Below are 17,157 nucleotides of genomic sequence, written 5' to 3'. Positions count from 1 at the left end.
GCCTGGCGCCCTTCTTCTCCATCAGTATCATGTTTGACATTACTGAGGTTAAAAAATATATATATTTTCTTTTTTTTTTTACATCATAAGTCATCCTGGAGAAGAGTGCCCGCTTTAAATTGTATTAAGAAGCACACATTTTTTGAGCACATTTCTGTTTTTTGCGTGTGTGTGCGTGATCCTCTGCTCTACAGCACAAATTGAGGAAAAGCATGGCACTATCTCGTTATTTATTCTTTTCTTGACAAATGGTACGGGTGCTCATGACACACACACACACAAACATAATAATAAAACTCCAAACACAAGGTCTGATTTCAGACACAAGAGGAAAACTGGTTTTCTTATCTGTCACACTGGCACTGTGAACATTTTACAACAACATCACTTTTAGAAAAAAGCACAGAGTAGAGCGAAGGGCCACTTTACAGATGCCTAGTAGAAGAGTAATGTCCTTATCATAGCACAATCATTAAATGGGTCCATCATTTGAGATGAAACACTAAAAGCTAAAAGAGAAGACATGTACAGAATTACACAAAGTGTCTCCTTGTGTCGCACAGCAGTTGATATTGAAGTTTGTTTTTTATTTAACCTAGAATCTGTAGAGCCATATTTATTGTAACAGTATTACAGTAGAGGTATTTATATGATCAATTTTAGTTTTATTGATATGCACGTTTAATGTATAAAAACTGGAAATAAATGTTGCTGATTTATGATGTTGTAAGACGCCTTGTTGTCTTAATTATGCATTTCATGGAAAACAAGCAATGTTATTATTGAAGGGTAATTTGTTCTATACAAACACCAAAGCACATGATTAAAATATCAGATGCAGAATATTATCTCTTCAAATAACATCAAAGGAATTACAATGTCAGCAAAGACTGCACAAAGTCCAGCCTTACATTCACTATATTCACTCAAAATAAGACACTGATGTTTTTAACAGAAACCAAATAAATATTAAATTGAATGTTTTTAAGCTGTTGCAGATCAGTTACATTGGATTGCATTATAATCATAATCATGTTTTGTCCACCTCATGTAAATATAAATTAATCACAACAAATGTTCTTTTAAGGCACTTTTCACATAGAGCAGGTCTAGACTGTACTCTTGAATTTAATTTAACTGTTAGGTCATATTTTGACAGCTCTAAAAACACCATAGACACATTTATTTTAGCCAGACTTTTGCTAATGTGACCCACAGTTTACAAAAATGGAGACAAAATGCATCAAAATGATACACTTTTTTATATATGCAAATGAATAAGTTTGACCTGCTTTTATTATGTTTTAACCAAAATAAAACTCAAAAATCATCATTCATACATGTTGTATTCATCATATTCTATAAAATCGTCTGGACTATAAAATAGTGATTGTGAACTTTTTTCAATAAGATTAATTGAACAGAGGGATTGATAAAATGTATTAATGACCGATGGGGAATTTATGAATGTGAATTGGTGTGTAGACTAATTAAGAATCAGAATATGAACAGTATGTGAGGGTTAAAGAGATTCAACATTCCCCCATGAGAGGCACCTGGTGATAGCAACAAGGAAAAACTCCCCTTTAATGAGAAGACACCTCAAGCAGAACTGGACTCTAGGCAAACATCTGCCTGGACCAGTTGGGTTGAGAGAGGAGTAAGAAGAGGGGGAGGACAGAGGAAAGAGGGAGACACAGAGAGGCACAGTAACAACAACGATAGCTTTAACCACTGAAATTAGTCACTGAGAAGTATGACTAATGATAATGCTGTCAGCATGCATGAGTGTCACCTCTGTGAATGTGAGGCAGCTGGGCTCCACTTCTCACTCAATAATATAAATACTATTATTCCACTTCAATCTATCTTTTCTTAATTCAGGACAGATGTGACTGACAGTATGTTTATGAGCCTTCTCAGCCATGTGAGATTACTATCATAATAAATTAAAGAAAAGTGAAAATGGAAGTCAACTGATGAGGTGTGTCTTTCATGAGAAGGACCTCTGAGTTCTACTTATTCCATTCTGTAAGTGTGAGGACGGAGCGCCCCGCAGCCGAATGGTTACAGTGCATGCCATATACCCACAATGTCCCTGATTTAACTCTGGCAAGGGACCTCTCTCTCTCTCTCTCTCTCTCTCTCTCTCTCTCTCTCTCTCTCTCTCTCTCTCTCTCTCTCTCTCTCTCTCTCTCTCTCTCTCTCTCTCTCTCTCTCTCTCTCTCTCTCTCTCTCTCTCTCTCCCCTTGTTTCCTGTCGGCCTCTATATGCTACTAACAATCTAAGTTGTACATGTAAAGGCAAAGAAAGCCCCTCAAAAAAGAAAGTGTGAGGATACGGCTACATTATGTTGATGATTGTTTATCCTGATGCTCAGCAGCAGCAACAAATTACAGAGACAATATCAAAGAGGTGTCAAAAAGAAAAATGTTTCCTCGCTGTACCCTACAGTGTCTTGATAATTGGACTTTTTTATTGCAAGTATAAATATGTACTAATTGCAAAGTCATTAGCTGGAAAATGAATCCTGCGTAGTAAAAGATTATATTATTTTTTATAGGCATATATTTCTGTGAGTTTTTTGGACCTTTTGTTTTGCTCAAGTAACTCAAAACAGTGATTTATCATGTTATGAATTCTTTGACAACTAAAATATGAGTTCCACACACTGTCAACTCTCTATGGCAGGGTTTGTATTAAAGGTCACTCCTGTATATCATGAAGTTCTGAGGGATTCAATAAAAACACTGGATAAAAATGCAGGAAGCAGCTTGTTCTGCAGAACGACTTGTTCCCTGAATCCTCAGTTCCTTTCTTTTACATCAGTGTTGAAAAGCTACTGGTCTGATATGTTTGACAAAATAACTTCAACAGAAAACAAGTTAAGTACACATAAGTGTGCACTGCCGCGCCACTTAACCATTTGACCAGAACCAGAAAGAATATCTTATTACACATTTTCTACATTTTCTTCAATAAAATACATGTTTGTAATGTTTTGTTCAAATCTAATGGCATTGGCAGTGGACAGTCTAAATAATTGTTCTGTTTACATTAAATTCACTCTCTAAAAACCATTTCATCAAGGCTTTTAACACATTAGATTATTATTTGTCATCCATGTTTCCCAGCACTAACATTTTGCTGTATTGAGTGGGAAATGAGATATGGACTTAATGTATTGAGTGGGAAATGAGACATGGACTTAATATGCATGTACATGCTGAGGCTGGATACAAAGCATGCTGGGATATGCTCTAGCACTGTAAGAAGGAATCAGCAGGTGAAGAGAATGGCTGATTTACTGATAATCTCAGTTGTTTTTCAGAAACGAGCGATCTGTGTTTCAAAAAAGATTTATGTCTGATCTGCCACCTCTATGATTAAAATTTGGTTAAAGCTGTACTGACCAATATGTTTATTTTAACAATGGATCAAATCACTATGTGTCATATAAATGAATAAATATAAAAATATATGAACCCACAGAGAATCATCACCCCACTCTGCACCTCCTCTCAGCTCTACAGGGCTTTTATTTGTGTCTTTAAATTTCATTGTTTTCCTTCCGTCTCACTAATCTCAACTCTCAGACTCTGCAGCACATATTTCCTATTTGTTCATCCTCATTGTCTTTCACATATCTGATAGATATTGGGCTAAATTCTAAACAGAGAGGACATTTGCCAGTTCAACAGGCTTACAGGAGAAGCAACTGACTCCTACTTGAACTGCAGATTATGAATTAACTTCCTACATAAACAGATTTTGAAAGCTAAGAGAAGCATATTGAAATTCAACACTGTCCTTCTGTTCCTGCTGTTCTGAAATGAAAAGAGAACTATGCAAGTGTGAACCACTCACAATGAACATTTATTATCTCTGTCGTTCAAGATGGAGTGGCGAGAGATAAAACTTTTTAAAGGGGGATGAAAGGTCACTGCAGCAAATAGATAATAGGTTGGAAAGATATTTTACATATGAATAGTAAGGGTACGAGGATTTGGCTTACAGTCGTGATACAATGTTGAATTTTTTTGACACATTAAGAGGTTTACAGATGTTTTCAGCAAGCAAATTGAAAACAATTACGCCTTAAGTAAATCCAGGGTGTAAATTTTGCCTCACTATCTTCTCACACACATTTACACTGCAGGTGTCAAATGTGCTGGGTTAATTATTCACATTATCACATTTACACTCAAGTGCAGGAGGTGCAGACATCTCCATAACTTATTCATTGACATGGCAGGTGAAGTGTCTCCAGTGTTGGCACGAGGGGGTGGGGGGTTCGGGGGGGGGGGGGTGTTAAAGTAACGCAAGAAGGGTGAAGCTATGATTTATCCTCTGTGAGGAAGCTGTGAGACAGGTTGGGTGTCGTTTTATCACCGATCTGTTGCAATTCCTCTAATCACCAGCAGGATGTGGTGAGCAGGTGAGCAGGTTTGTGTGGGAGTCAGCCAGCCTGAGATATCCACAACCAGGGCTTTTCTCCAAGGTTGCAAGTGGGCACAGATGGTCATAGTGCCAGTTGATTAGCATTCAGTTTGTGCCAAATTACTGTTTGGCTACAGTTGATGATGTCTTTGTCAAGTTAGATTCTATCTTCTTGTCATCTTTCACGGAGCTTTGAAATAAGGATGAAAATGTTACTTGTTCAGTTGAAACTGCCACTGAATGAAGACACAGGCTAAAAAGTTTCACAGCTGTGGTTCAAACAGAAGCTGAAAATAGCAACTAAATGTGTTTATGAAGGACAGGAGACATATATGCAATCTAAGCTTGACCCAAACATGTAAAACACTGATTCCTGATTGGGTGCAAATGAGCTGACAATGAAAGACCACCTTCCAGGGGCTCTTGCTGACTGCACAGTTAATGCCCATCTGTCTTAGATCCAAAAAGCGTGTGTCAGCCTGATACTGTACAGTGCAGCTGATGAGTCAAAACCCTGATGTGATGTGTAAACTGTGTCTTGGCCTAGTCAGTGTGGAGATGCTGGGGCCACTCATGCTTTGCAAAAGCAGGACAGGAGGCCGCCTCCAGCCAGGGGAGGGCTGTTCCTGCAGCAGAATAGGAGGAGCAGGCCATCCAGAGAGGCCCCATGGGTGTGTGGAGTAGATCCCGCAGGTCATCAGTCAGTCATGAAACAAGTGAGTGGCAACATTCTCACTGTAGCTATAGAGGAGTCTCAAAGGGGAACTATGTGAAGAAGGGAGCCCATTTCACCTGACCGGGCGGTGAGTCTCTTCATCTGTCCCCAGGTGCTGAGGTGTGAAGCAATAGTGCTGCTCGTTAGAGTGCAGAGCACGTACGAAACAGATCTCAGTCCTTCAGCTCGATTTATTCCATTATATCCTTCCTTTCACAGCATCTGTGACAGTTAAAATTGCTCTAACAGTTAAAATTAGCCTGGAACTGGAGGCTATATTCTACTTCAAGATTTCACATGATGAGAGGATCATTTCCTGATCAGCATGACATCCGCGTCAATCATCTTCTCTGCTTGTGAAAAAAGAAATGTGGATTTTTCTTTACAAAACAGCTTAGCCAGAAATAACACACAGATACAGCTACTGGTGTGTGTGTGTGTGTGTGTGTGTGTGTGTGTGTGTGTGTGTGTGTGTGTGTGTGTGTGTGTGTGTGTGTGTGTGTGTGCATATTTAAAAATACTTTTAAACTGAAGACAAGCGTGACAAAACTGACCATTAGGCTGATCAGCTATCAGGCTCCTCTCCTGTGGAACCATCTTCCAGATTTGGTCCGGGGGGCAGACACCCTCCCTACATTTAAGAGTAGGCTTAAAACTTTCCTTTTTGATAAAGCTTATCGTTAGGGCTCTTTGAGCTCTTGACTTATGCTGCCATAGGCTTAGATTGCCGGGGGACCCCCATGATGCACTGAGCTCCTCTCTCCTCCTCCCTCTCTCTCTATCCATCCATCTATATCCATTAACATTCATGTACTATTAATGCATTCAATAAACTAAACTTCTTCCCCGGAGTTGTCTGTGCTTTCTGGTCTCATAGGTAATCTGGGCCTGTAGACGTCCGGATGACAGATTCCAGTCCCGGACCTTCTAGCTTCATTGTTGATTTTCATTGTGCTTCTCTCCTCTATCCTTCCTTTCTCTCCTCTCTACCCCAACCGGTTGAGGCAGATGTCCGCCCACTTCTGAGTCTGGTTCTGAGGGTTCTTCCTGTTAAAAGGGAGTTTTTTCTCGCCACTGTTGCTCATGTGGGAATGTTGAGTCTCTTTAAAGTTAAAACCTGAAGAGTTCGGTTTAGAACCTGCTCTATGTGTAAAGTGCCTTGAGATAACTTTGTTGTGATTTGGCGCTATACAAATAAAGATTGATTGATTGATTGATTGATTGATAGGCAAAAAATGTAATGCAATTTTTGAAAAGTAATGTAGGAATTGAATCTTTAAAATGACAATATTATAATAACATCATCTTTTACAAAACTTAAGTACAGTTTTCAGATACTTGTACTTTCTACTCTTTTACACATATATTTCACTACATTTCAGTTACTATGAAAAGTACATATTCCTTTTATAGGCCTATGTTTTATTATAGTGTTTAATAGTGAAGGAAGAAGTAGTATATCTATCTATCTATCTAGCAGTAAAACTATATTTATGCCTGAGAGATGAGTTTGAGCCTCATTTACAATAACATCGAAACAATTTACAAAGACAGAAAAGGAAAACAATGTAATAATAATAATGATAATAATAATAATAAGTCCAAATGGTACAAATGGGTTTAATTTAAGGAGCTGCATCTATGTATCTGTCTGTCTAGGTATGATATTATTGTATTAGTAGCATTTTACTAGTTTGTCGTGGTGGTACCAACATTAATTATTTCATATTATTGTGTAGTTTAATATATAACTGTGTATCACATGAGGTTATGATACATTGTATATATTATGTATAATATAAGTGTTTATAAATCTTAATCTGTAAAGAAAACTTCACTAACTAAAGCTATCATATAAATGCAGTGCAGTTAAAAAAATGTTAGCTATATTTATCTGTGAAATATAGTGGAGGAAAAAGTACAGTATGAATCTCGAATACTCAAGTAGCTACATAAAATCTAAGTACTACTGGTGCTTCCTAGTGATCTGATCTTTAACACACTTTAAGACATTTTTATTCAATGACATCACACGCAAACTAAGTTATTATCTGGCAAGCTTCAACATCATCATCATCATCACCACCACCATCACCAGCATCATCTTTCCCTTCCTCTTCCTCCTCCTCCAACATCCCGCACGTGCTGCGTGCTCGCCCCTGAGCTCTTCATCTCGTGTGTTTCTCCATTGGTCTGGGATGATGTCATCCACAGTGGAGACAATAGAGCCCACCTCCCCGTCACTGTCCGCTCACACACGCATCGCAGCGCAGAGTGACACACGCTCAGACGTGACGCCAGCTGAGTTGGCCAAAGCACTTCTGGTGACATTTATTTATTTATTTATCTATGCATTAGAGATCCGGCAGAGCTGTGCCTCCTCCACTTAGACCACGTCTTGTTTTTGAAGTACATTAATAAGCGAGCAGGCAGAGAAGGTGTTACACATCTGGATCATACCAACACATCGGGTCGTGCTACTCGGACCAACACAGACATGAGGATTCATCATTACGCTGCGCATAAATGATGAATATACTACGGGACTACCACTGCTGATGTAAGTGATGTTTCTTTTTTAGTAGACCTATGATAGCGGTTTGTCCGGCCGGCCTGCAGCCTGTGCTGCTGCTCAGTGTCGCGGCTGTCACAGCACTACGTGTTGGTCAGGTTTAGCTTACAGCACAGAATGATCGCTTTCTGGATCTCTTGATGCTTCTCGTGTATTTGCATTCAACAGTCAAATCGAAACCACATATTAACAGCAAGCAATGCATCCTCGTGTTATTCACCGCTGCCCAGAGGATGCCAGCAATTATGAGTGTTTGTTATTTAAGCTGCATGCGTGCATTATTCATTTAGACCCATAGTTGCAGCCATGTGAAAGTGCCAAGGACTACAGTAGTAATAATAACAATAATAAATGAACCTTAATGATATTATCCGCACACAGTCAGTGAGTGCAGGCCTGCTGGCTCAGGCCCTGTCGCCCACATCAGCTTTATTCTCTCATCATGATAAAGGTTCAAAGCGAAGACTCGATTAAAAATACAGTGAAATTAGGCAGCGCGCCATCTAGCGACAGAGTAAACAAGAACTAATAGATTTTCCATTGCCAGCCTGCAGAATAGCCCCATGAACAACAATGCAGAGTAATGTAAATATTAATAGCTGCTGTGTTTCTGCTTGCGGTGCCGCAACAAAGAGCTGCTGAGAGGGCACAAATGTAACATACAGCACAGATTTGAAGGAGCAACAATGATTTATTGAATTGAATGTCAAGCTTCGGGTCAGTCACATTGTGAGTTGTGTTAAAACCCAGCTGAAATGTACAGTAAGGTGATGTTAGTCAAGTCTTCCTGCCATTGGATGCAGATCCTCCAGAGACACACATCTGTAACCCTAACCCTAGCCCTAACCCTCACTAAAATGTTTTTACACATCCAGAGCCATTTAGAAATCAAACATATACATGGTTAAAGTTTACTGCTTCATTTTCTTAAAAGGCAGAAATGCTGTAAAAGTTAAGTATAGTGAGCTCAGATATCCTGTGCTGTTCATATGAAGACAAACAAGGACAGTAGAGTCACTGCAGTGCATTTGCAGGAATACACTGCTTTTCAAGCAATTGCAGGGACAAACCGATTTAAAACCTAAACCTGCATTAAATAATAGATTTGATATCAATATGGCTCTGTAATTTCAGGATCAGTCATCGAAACCACCCCAAACCACTGAGAAGAAAGACTCAGCTCAGTTGGGTTGAAGCTGCTTTTTAGGGTTTAGCTCATAGTTTTAGTTTCCTGACCTGAATGTAGATTGAGTTGCTCTCGTTGCTTTCATAAACCTCCTCATATAAAACCATATGTGGTCATTCCTCCTACCGGTCTAATGTTTCAATCCAACAATAACTGAATTGACTTGGGTTATTTCGGGAAAGATACTGTGTGTCATCAGATCTTAAGTTCTACATGATTCGATTTGACCGATGATTGATTACTCCTAAAAGAACAGGAGCACTGCAAAGGTAACTGAGGATACAGCACAGATTCAATTCTATTCTATTTATCCATTTAACTTTATTTACTAGTAGAAAGCTATTTGTCATCTGTTTAATAATATCCATGTGTCATCTGCATTCTTCATAAGGGCTTTATAAAAGTAGTTTAATATCACTATCTATTCAAAAGATAAATAAGCTTAACCCAGGTCAAAATGCTACTTTAGATGAGTAGTTATAGGTTAAAATAGATTTAAATATGAAATAAGAGATTTTAAAAAATATAAGTGATATGGGTTTATTGTTGCTACATGGCAGTAAAGATTGAATACTCCAAACATAACCTCATACTACTCCCATCATTAATAATAATTATATTATTAAGTTTCTCTTCCTCCAAATTGTTGATGCTGCAGGCCGGCCTGGCGCTGAGGGAGATGATGTGACGGCCTAAAGGCTGCGTTGTTGTTTTCATGCATGTTCATACTTTCAGGCTTTCTTCCAGGATATTAAAATGATCTTACATAAAACTCCAGAGGGGAAATAGAAACAGACTGTTGTTACCACACTGCAGCTGCTGAGAGATGTTGTTGAGTTTTTGCTTGTTGTTTTTTTGTTGTTTTTTTTTGTTCAGGTTGAGCAATCCGTTGTCAAAAAGAATAGTGTCAGAGAGTTGTTTTGGTTTTTACTTTTCTGCAGTGAAACAATTAAAACCCTGCAGGAGATTCAATGGTTTGGGGGATGAGGGAGGGGGAGGGGGGGACCAGTGGATCTATGAACCTGTGCTCGCTTCATTCAACAAGTCCCTGCAGGTTGCTGTGTATTCTGTGAGGCCGAGCAGCAACACCTGCACCGCTTCAGATCAAAATACACAAAACAAAATCGATCTGATACTGCAGCAGAACACACTCACACAGTCCGTGTCAGGTGGTAATATTACGCCGTGTTTGTTCAGTTGTTGCCTCCAACAATGAATTTTGAAGAATCATGTTTCAAGGCTGTCTGTCTTTTTCAACAACAAGATCGAGTATATCAGAAAGTTACAGTTTGGGGTGATAATCAGTAGAGGTACATGTCTTCCAAGTGCATTTTAATGGTGGTCAGTGGTCAGCTATGCAATCACTAACCATGACTGTGCTTTTTCCAACCACTCCTACTGACATCACTCTTTAAAGATTTTAAAATATACTCAAAGCATATTTTTCTTATCTTTATCTGACAGAGGGCTCAAATCCTAACATCCAAAAAATCTTTCTCCAAGCTGCTTTTGTCTGTTTCTATTTTTGGTATCCTATTTTAGGATAGTGTCTTTTTTTTGGGGGGGGGGGGGGGGGTGTTTTTTTAATTTTTATTAAACTGCACCGAAGTTCAGCTCCTCCTGTCTCATTATTATAACATTACAGCTGCAGGCAAAACTTTCTTTATGGGGTTTAATAGAAAGTATTGTGCTGATAAATGTGCTACCTGCAACTGTTTAGCATTGATTTGCTCGGTGAATAAAATTATTATTAAAGTTATTTTGCAGTTAATTAAAAAAGAAAAAAAAACATGAAATACTGCAGACCACATTTTTCACATATAAAAGAATCTTACTGAAATTTGACCTTTGTGATGTGATGGTGCTGTGTTATAAAAATGATGTGCTCAAGGTCAACACACACTCCACTCAGGATTACCGAAGTGTTTGTCTCTGTGTTAAATCAGTCCTGTCTGGACAGTAGTGAAGGGGAGAAGGAGTGGCTGAATGATTCCTATCACGCCACCCACTGATTGGCCAGTTTGTGTTGTTGCTTCCATCACTTTCTGTCCGCTGACTGTGGAGATTAGCTGATGTAATTATTTTGACTTCCCCTTAGTAGCCTGTAGTGGTGTGAGCCCTGATGAGACAGAAACAAAAAAAAAACACAAAACACAGAATGGCCGTAAACGTGGAGACTTATTTGTCTTTTCCAGGTAATTTAGGGTTAATGAAATGTCAGGAGGAGCAGGATTTTAGACTAGTCAAATTAACGCTTATGTATGAGTCTCATCCTCGTGTGTCAGTATTGTAACATTATCATGGCATTGTTGACATCATACTCTGATTTAGGCATCTGAATCACAAGCACGTCATCTCATACAGCTCAAGTTGCTCGTCATTTTCTTTGTCCTGACTAAATCTTACATCATTAGATGTGTGACTTAAGCCTGATTACAGTGTGAGTCATAATGACTTATGCCCACACCACTGTGCATTTATGAAGCTGGCAATTATCTATTACAACTCACATGTTAACTACATGTGGTCCTTTGTTGAGATGTTCTTCAGTTATTTCATTATTTCACACAAATACCTGACTTGTATTGTAAAATATTGCATAATTTGTACTATGTTTAGAGCAGTTGTGGGTAATGTGGCTATAACTGATTAATTATTCAATACTTGACATTTACACACGTGTCCCACTCACTGCATCTTGCTGTTAGTAAATTAATATCTCAAGTTAAAGATGTGTGGGGTTAAATATCTCATTTAAAGGTGCTTTTCACCTTGTCTACCATTTGTGCAGGGTGCTTTAGTATTCATTATCATTCATACTATATTTGCAATGGGCAGGAGGCACATCACTCTCTGCTGCCTTCCCCCATCTACAGCCCATTCTGCTGCAGACACAATAAACACTTCACCATGGTGGAAGTTAAATGGGAGACTCTATATGCTGCTGTGACACTAGTGTCAAGGCTAACCTTTATCACACTACAATACTGTGTATTTCTTAGAACTGGTCTTTAACTAGATTTGTCAATTTGGCACTTGGTGTCGGAATCGAATGTTACTACCTACAAAGCTTTGGTTGTCAGTCGAAATGTATTGTCAGGGTGTAGTGATCCAATCTGCTGTTTGGCTTGTTAAAAATTGATGGCAAATCAAGCTTGAGTGTTTAATTTTTGATAAACCTGATCATTATTTGTCCCTCTTCTGATGTGTGCATTAGCTCGTTCTCTGATATCAATATCAGTGCCGGGAAAGGAAAGGCATTCTTATAAATTCATAAGGCCAACATTTGCTTATAGCAGAAGACTCTTTTGCTCCTCCTAAGATAGCATGTAGCTATAGTAAATTATTAAATTTGTCCTATGTCTCAGCATTAAAGTCAGAAGTCTGATACAATCTGTGCACACATACCTCCAGATGTTTCTGAAGATTAAAAAAGCTGATATCATATGAAATTACACAGGGAGCAACTACAATTTATTTTCCTATTAGTTCCTCTTTGTCAATCAAGTGTTCAAGTTGCTATTGAGTAGAAAATTGACTCAAGGCAGCTCACACAGACTGTTTACCATCTGGCCCTCTGGTTTGCAGTTGAGCAGAGCTGTCACACAATGAACAGAGACAAAGCAAAGACCATCTCTCGTTTATTTAAAAATTGAAGTGTAAAAACAACAAGTTGTGCTTTTACAGGAGGCTATGTGCTGGACTATGTCTTGTTGTCAAGCTGAGGTTGCCAGGTAACCAGCGGCCTGCTCTTCCAGGCCAAGAAATAGCCACACACTTAACTGCCTGTAAAACCAAGAGGGGTAATGATGCTCTCACCACATCATCACTCTGCAAGAAAGCAGATAAAATGTCTGAAAATGTCAAAATATTCCTTTAACATCACAACTAATCCTTTTTTGTGTGGCATCATGTGTTGAATTTAGAAGAACTGTATTTTTTATGACATTCTGTAACTGTAAGAATTTGAGGTATTAATTTACTAATTTGTCATTAGACACAGTTAACAGCATCCAGCTGTGTCACACATCAGTCTTTAACCTCTGTCAGTTTGCTGACAGTGTAAGTTAGTAAACACATTTTCTTACAGTTAAAGCACATTGACACTGCTCTCTTCACTGCAGGAACCTGTTCATTGATTTTCAGTCACATCAGCAGCTCTGCAGCAAACCTCCCCAGTCTGTGTTTGATGTAGGACTCTCCTGTAGCATCTGACTCTTTGATCTCCACATGTTGTTATGTGTATGATTGTGAACATCTTTTGCTTTTATGACCAGTGCCCATAGCTCTTGCTATCCATCTGTCAGTTTGGTTATGTGAGTGGATGACCATAAAAAGAGAGAAAGTGGACCACCTCATGTCATTTCATGCCATCCCAAAGCTAAACATGAGCAAAAATATGGAAACATGGATCGTCCTCTGACAGAAACAGCCTGACCATCAGCCTCTGGAAAAAGAGTGACTAATATCCTCCCATCCACCATCCCGAGAAGCTGCCACTGTGATCTGTGAAGATCTTTTATCATGCAGCAGAGAAAGCAATTCTCTAACTCGAGCAATTTTACAAGCCAGCAAATGAGCACATCCTCTTATTACTGCTTATTCTTTTCCCTCTGGCTCGTCCTATTTCAAACCTCATTGTATTGTCCACTGGGCAGCCTTTGATGGAGGAGCTGCATACTGTAAAGCCGGAGCGGAGAGAAGGAACGGAAAGATCGCCATCAATCTTCCACAGTCAGACAGCCATCTGTTTCCAAAAACACCAGCTCCCTTAACACTTTCTCCCCAAAAACATTCACTGCACTGCATCTTCAGCCGGAGATGTACTGAACAACATGCTGCCTAAATGATGCACAGTGATATATTATTCTTGATAGTGTACTCTCCACTACAAGTCTCGTACTGTCCTCCTGCTCTGTATGTGAGGCCTCATCATTTCATACACGTCAGTACACGTTATGTTATGTTCTTGTCCTCGTTTCTTTTTCTTTTCTTGCCACTAAAAGATTTTCCAACTCGATTATATTACATCATTCAGAAGTATTACGAGTAGGAAAAGGAATGATTGGACACATTTAACTAAATTAAAACTATGTATGATATTGCAGGTTTCAATCAGGTGTTTGGGAAAGTGAAATCATCTGGAAAGACGTGTACCATTCTCGTGTCTGTGGCTCACGCTTGTAAAGCTGTAAAGCTGTTATGTTCATTCTGCTGGTGGGGAGCAGCAGCAGTGAGCTCAGGGAGGGCATCATGATCTCCCCCGTAGGCCTGGCTCTTGCTAACTGGAACTGAGTGCCACTCTTCCTCTATTTTTTTTTTTATATATATATTTCTTTTCCTCTGTGTGAGTTTGCATTTCATCTCTCTACAGTTTCATTTGCAGCTAACATGATTGCAAAGTTTAGTACACCTGAGCGTTTTTCCTTTAATATTAATACACACAGAATCATGTGTATACATTTGCATCTGCCTTTCTGTTCGTTGATAAAAACCTGTCATTTGTTGATTTAGTCCAATATAAGTAGCTCACTCTGTCAAACATTTCATATAGACCATTATGCCTTGGTTCCTCTGTAGGTTGCTCTTACTTACTCACATTACTGTCAACCTCAGCAGTCATAAATGCCTAGCAGATATATTATGCAATCTTGCACACTAATGTGACTTGTCTGATATATAATATGCTGCAGTTATGCACTCAGTAATAAGCTATGATTCTTGCAAAGGGATAAACTACCTCGCACCGGTTTAGGAGTCTACACTCACACAGTTGAACAGAACAGATTATCTGATGGCATCAGGCCAGTAAAACATTGATTTTGGCCTTCAAATTGATGGAAGAGTTCCTTTTTTAACTATTTCTCAGTCAGCAATTAGCCACTTAACATTTGTCTCTCTGCTCTGCTACCCTACAGTAGCACTCTGTTGTTCTTTTTACAAGCTGTCAGATTGGCTGCCACCTCAGAGGTCGTCTGGTATCTGGCAATTGAAGCTATTAACAAGGAAGCAATAAAGAAAAACTCTCAAATCACAGACTGACAAGAACAAGTCTGTTTTCTTTTATTGTGCGAGCAACAGTTTCCTCATTTGATGAGCATCAAACATGCCAATAGGAGCTTAGTACTATATGGTTGGAACTTCCAAGTGAAGCAGATTGAGGCAGCTCAATTTTGAAAAGGACACACAACAGCAACATTAGCATGTAGCGTACAGTGGCACAGGAGGTAGTTTACAGCCTTTTATCAGATTAAATTAATGTGCTACAAAGGCAGATTAATTAGGACTAACCAATCGGAGTCATTTAATATAAATTAATTAATAACAGTTAATTAAACACAATTCAATTAAACTCCTTATCAACAATGTACACACCCTTTTACATTATCCTTCTTGTTGGTGAACACTGTCACTAACCACCTCTGGCAGCAGTCTGGCCTCACGTTCAAAGAACCAGATAACAGGATATTTAAATTCTTAATTGTCCCAAACTGTCCCAATTCTACCCCGCAAAACCAGAACACTCTGACTGACACGACCACAAAGAATCAGGATGCAAGCACATAATAAATCTTCCTTTTCTTCTTAATGTGCCTTGATATTGCAGTGTGGCTTATTGCAGTAACCTGCTGTGCAGATGAGAAGGCTCTGCACAGGAAAACACATGCATTAGACATGGTCGGTCTGTAACGATTAAAAATATGAACATGAGAGAAAATGCAAAGTAAAAAAAAAAAAAAAAAGCTACACTGACAGATACCTGACTGCTCTTTCATGCGCCCACAGACCTGTCACATCTGACATTATTTTCAATTTTTGTGCACTGAATTCATGACTTTAATGTGTTTCACTGCAGCCTCTGCTCTCCTTCCTATTTAAGTCAAGTCAACCTTTATTTGTATAACCCAATATCACAAATCACAAAATTGCCTCAGGGGGGGAAAAACAGCCTTTGCAGCAATACAGCAGCCTCTGTCCTTATACCTTCATTTTTAATAAGGAAAAACCTTTTAACAGGGAAAATGTTGAAGAAGAAAGTCAACCACGTTGTTCTATTTGCATTCATTTGTTGTATTCATGTACTTTGTGAGCCTTGTTTATTGCCTTGACACACTAAATATAACACCACACTAGATTCATTATGTAGATTTGGCTGAACATTTGACTGAAGCCTCATCAAATAATCTCACATAAAATCACAAAGCAGACAATTTCAGTGCTTGTTTTATTATTTCCTTTTATATACTTGACTGTGTAGTGATGTGAAATTTCCAACGGAGACATTTTATTGTGACTTAACCAGCCTATTAGATGGGTTCATGTTTCCAGAATAATGCTTCACCATAGTCAATAGTGCATTATTTTTTATCCTTGCTGTTAAAAATCATATTATCGTGTACCAGTGACAATTTAAGAGGTATCATTGCATTACTATGTCTGAGTATTTTCCATGTCTCTCTCTCTGGCTCTTACTGTCTGCTGAAACTATGACTATGAGTGAGTGAAAAGGCCACTAGCCAGGCTGCAGTTTACAGTGTGTGAGAGAAAAGTGATCAGAGTGATAGTGACTTCCACCATGATAAAACTGGGTCAATGTAACCCCCACCCCCTCCACCACAGGCAAGGCTGAAAAAGGAAAAAAAAAAGATGAGGATACCATCACCAGACTCTGTGCCTGGATATAAGCATGGGGACACTGGAGCGTGGTTCTCTGTGGGTCGGTATCTGTGTTGTGTTAGGACTCCAGGCATCCCCAGATTATTTTTGACATGTTGCTTCCTTCCCTTGTAGTCTGTGGTTTATAGTGTCATGTTAAAATCTGTCTCCCTGTATATTCTCTCTACCCACTCTGTGTCTGTCAGCCAGTGTTGTTCACAGTATCTACTCCTCCTGGTCCCCCGTTCGACTTTTTGCTCTTCTGCTCCCTGAGAGATTCTTTATAAATATGGCTCAAAAGGCTTAAGATGAAAATCCACCATAACACTGTTTAAAACAACTATATACAATGTATGGTGTAATCATGTGCTTTTGGTGGTGCATCTTGAGGAGTTTACAAAAAAAAAACACATTTAGCTGTAGTGCCCACACAGATAATTTGGGTTTTACTTGTCTAGGTTTTGGGATGTCTGCCTCTGGGAATTCTACCTCCAACTCAATAAAAAAGAAGTTAAAAAAGACAATGGAGAATGCACGGCCACCCATTTTAACAGGGACTATTTCTTCAGTAGGAATTAATTCCCATAG

This window comes from Scomber japonicus, chromosome 13 (genome assembly GCF_027409825.1).
Source record: "Scomber japonicus isolate fScoJap1 chromosome 13, fScoJap1.pri, whole genome shotgun sequence".
Lineage (NCBI taxonomy): Eukaryota > Metazoa > Chordata > Actinopteri > Scombriformes > Scombridae > Scomber > Scomber japonicus.
This window is presented reverse-complemented; position numbering follows the sequence as displayed.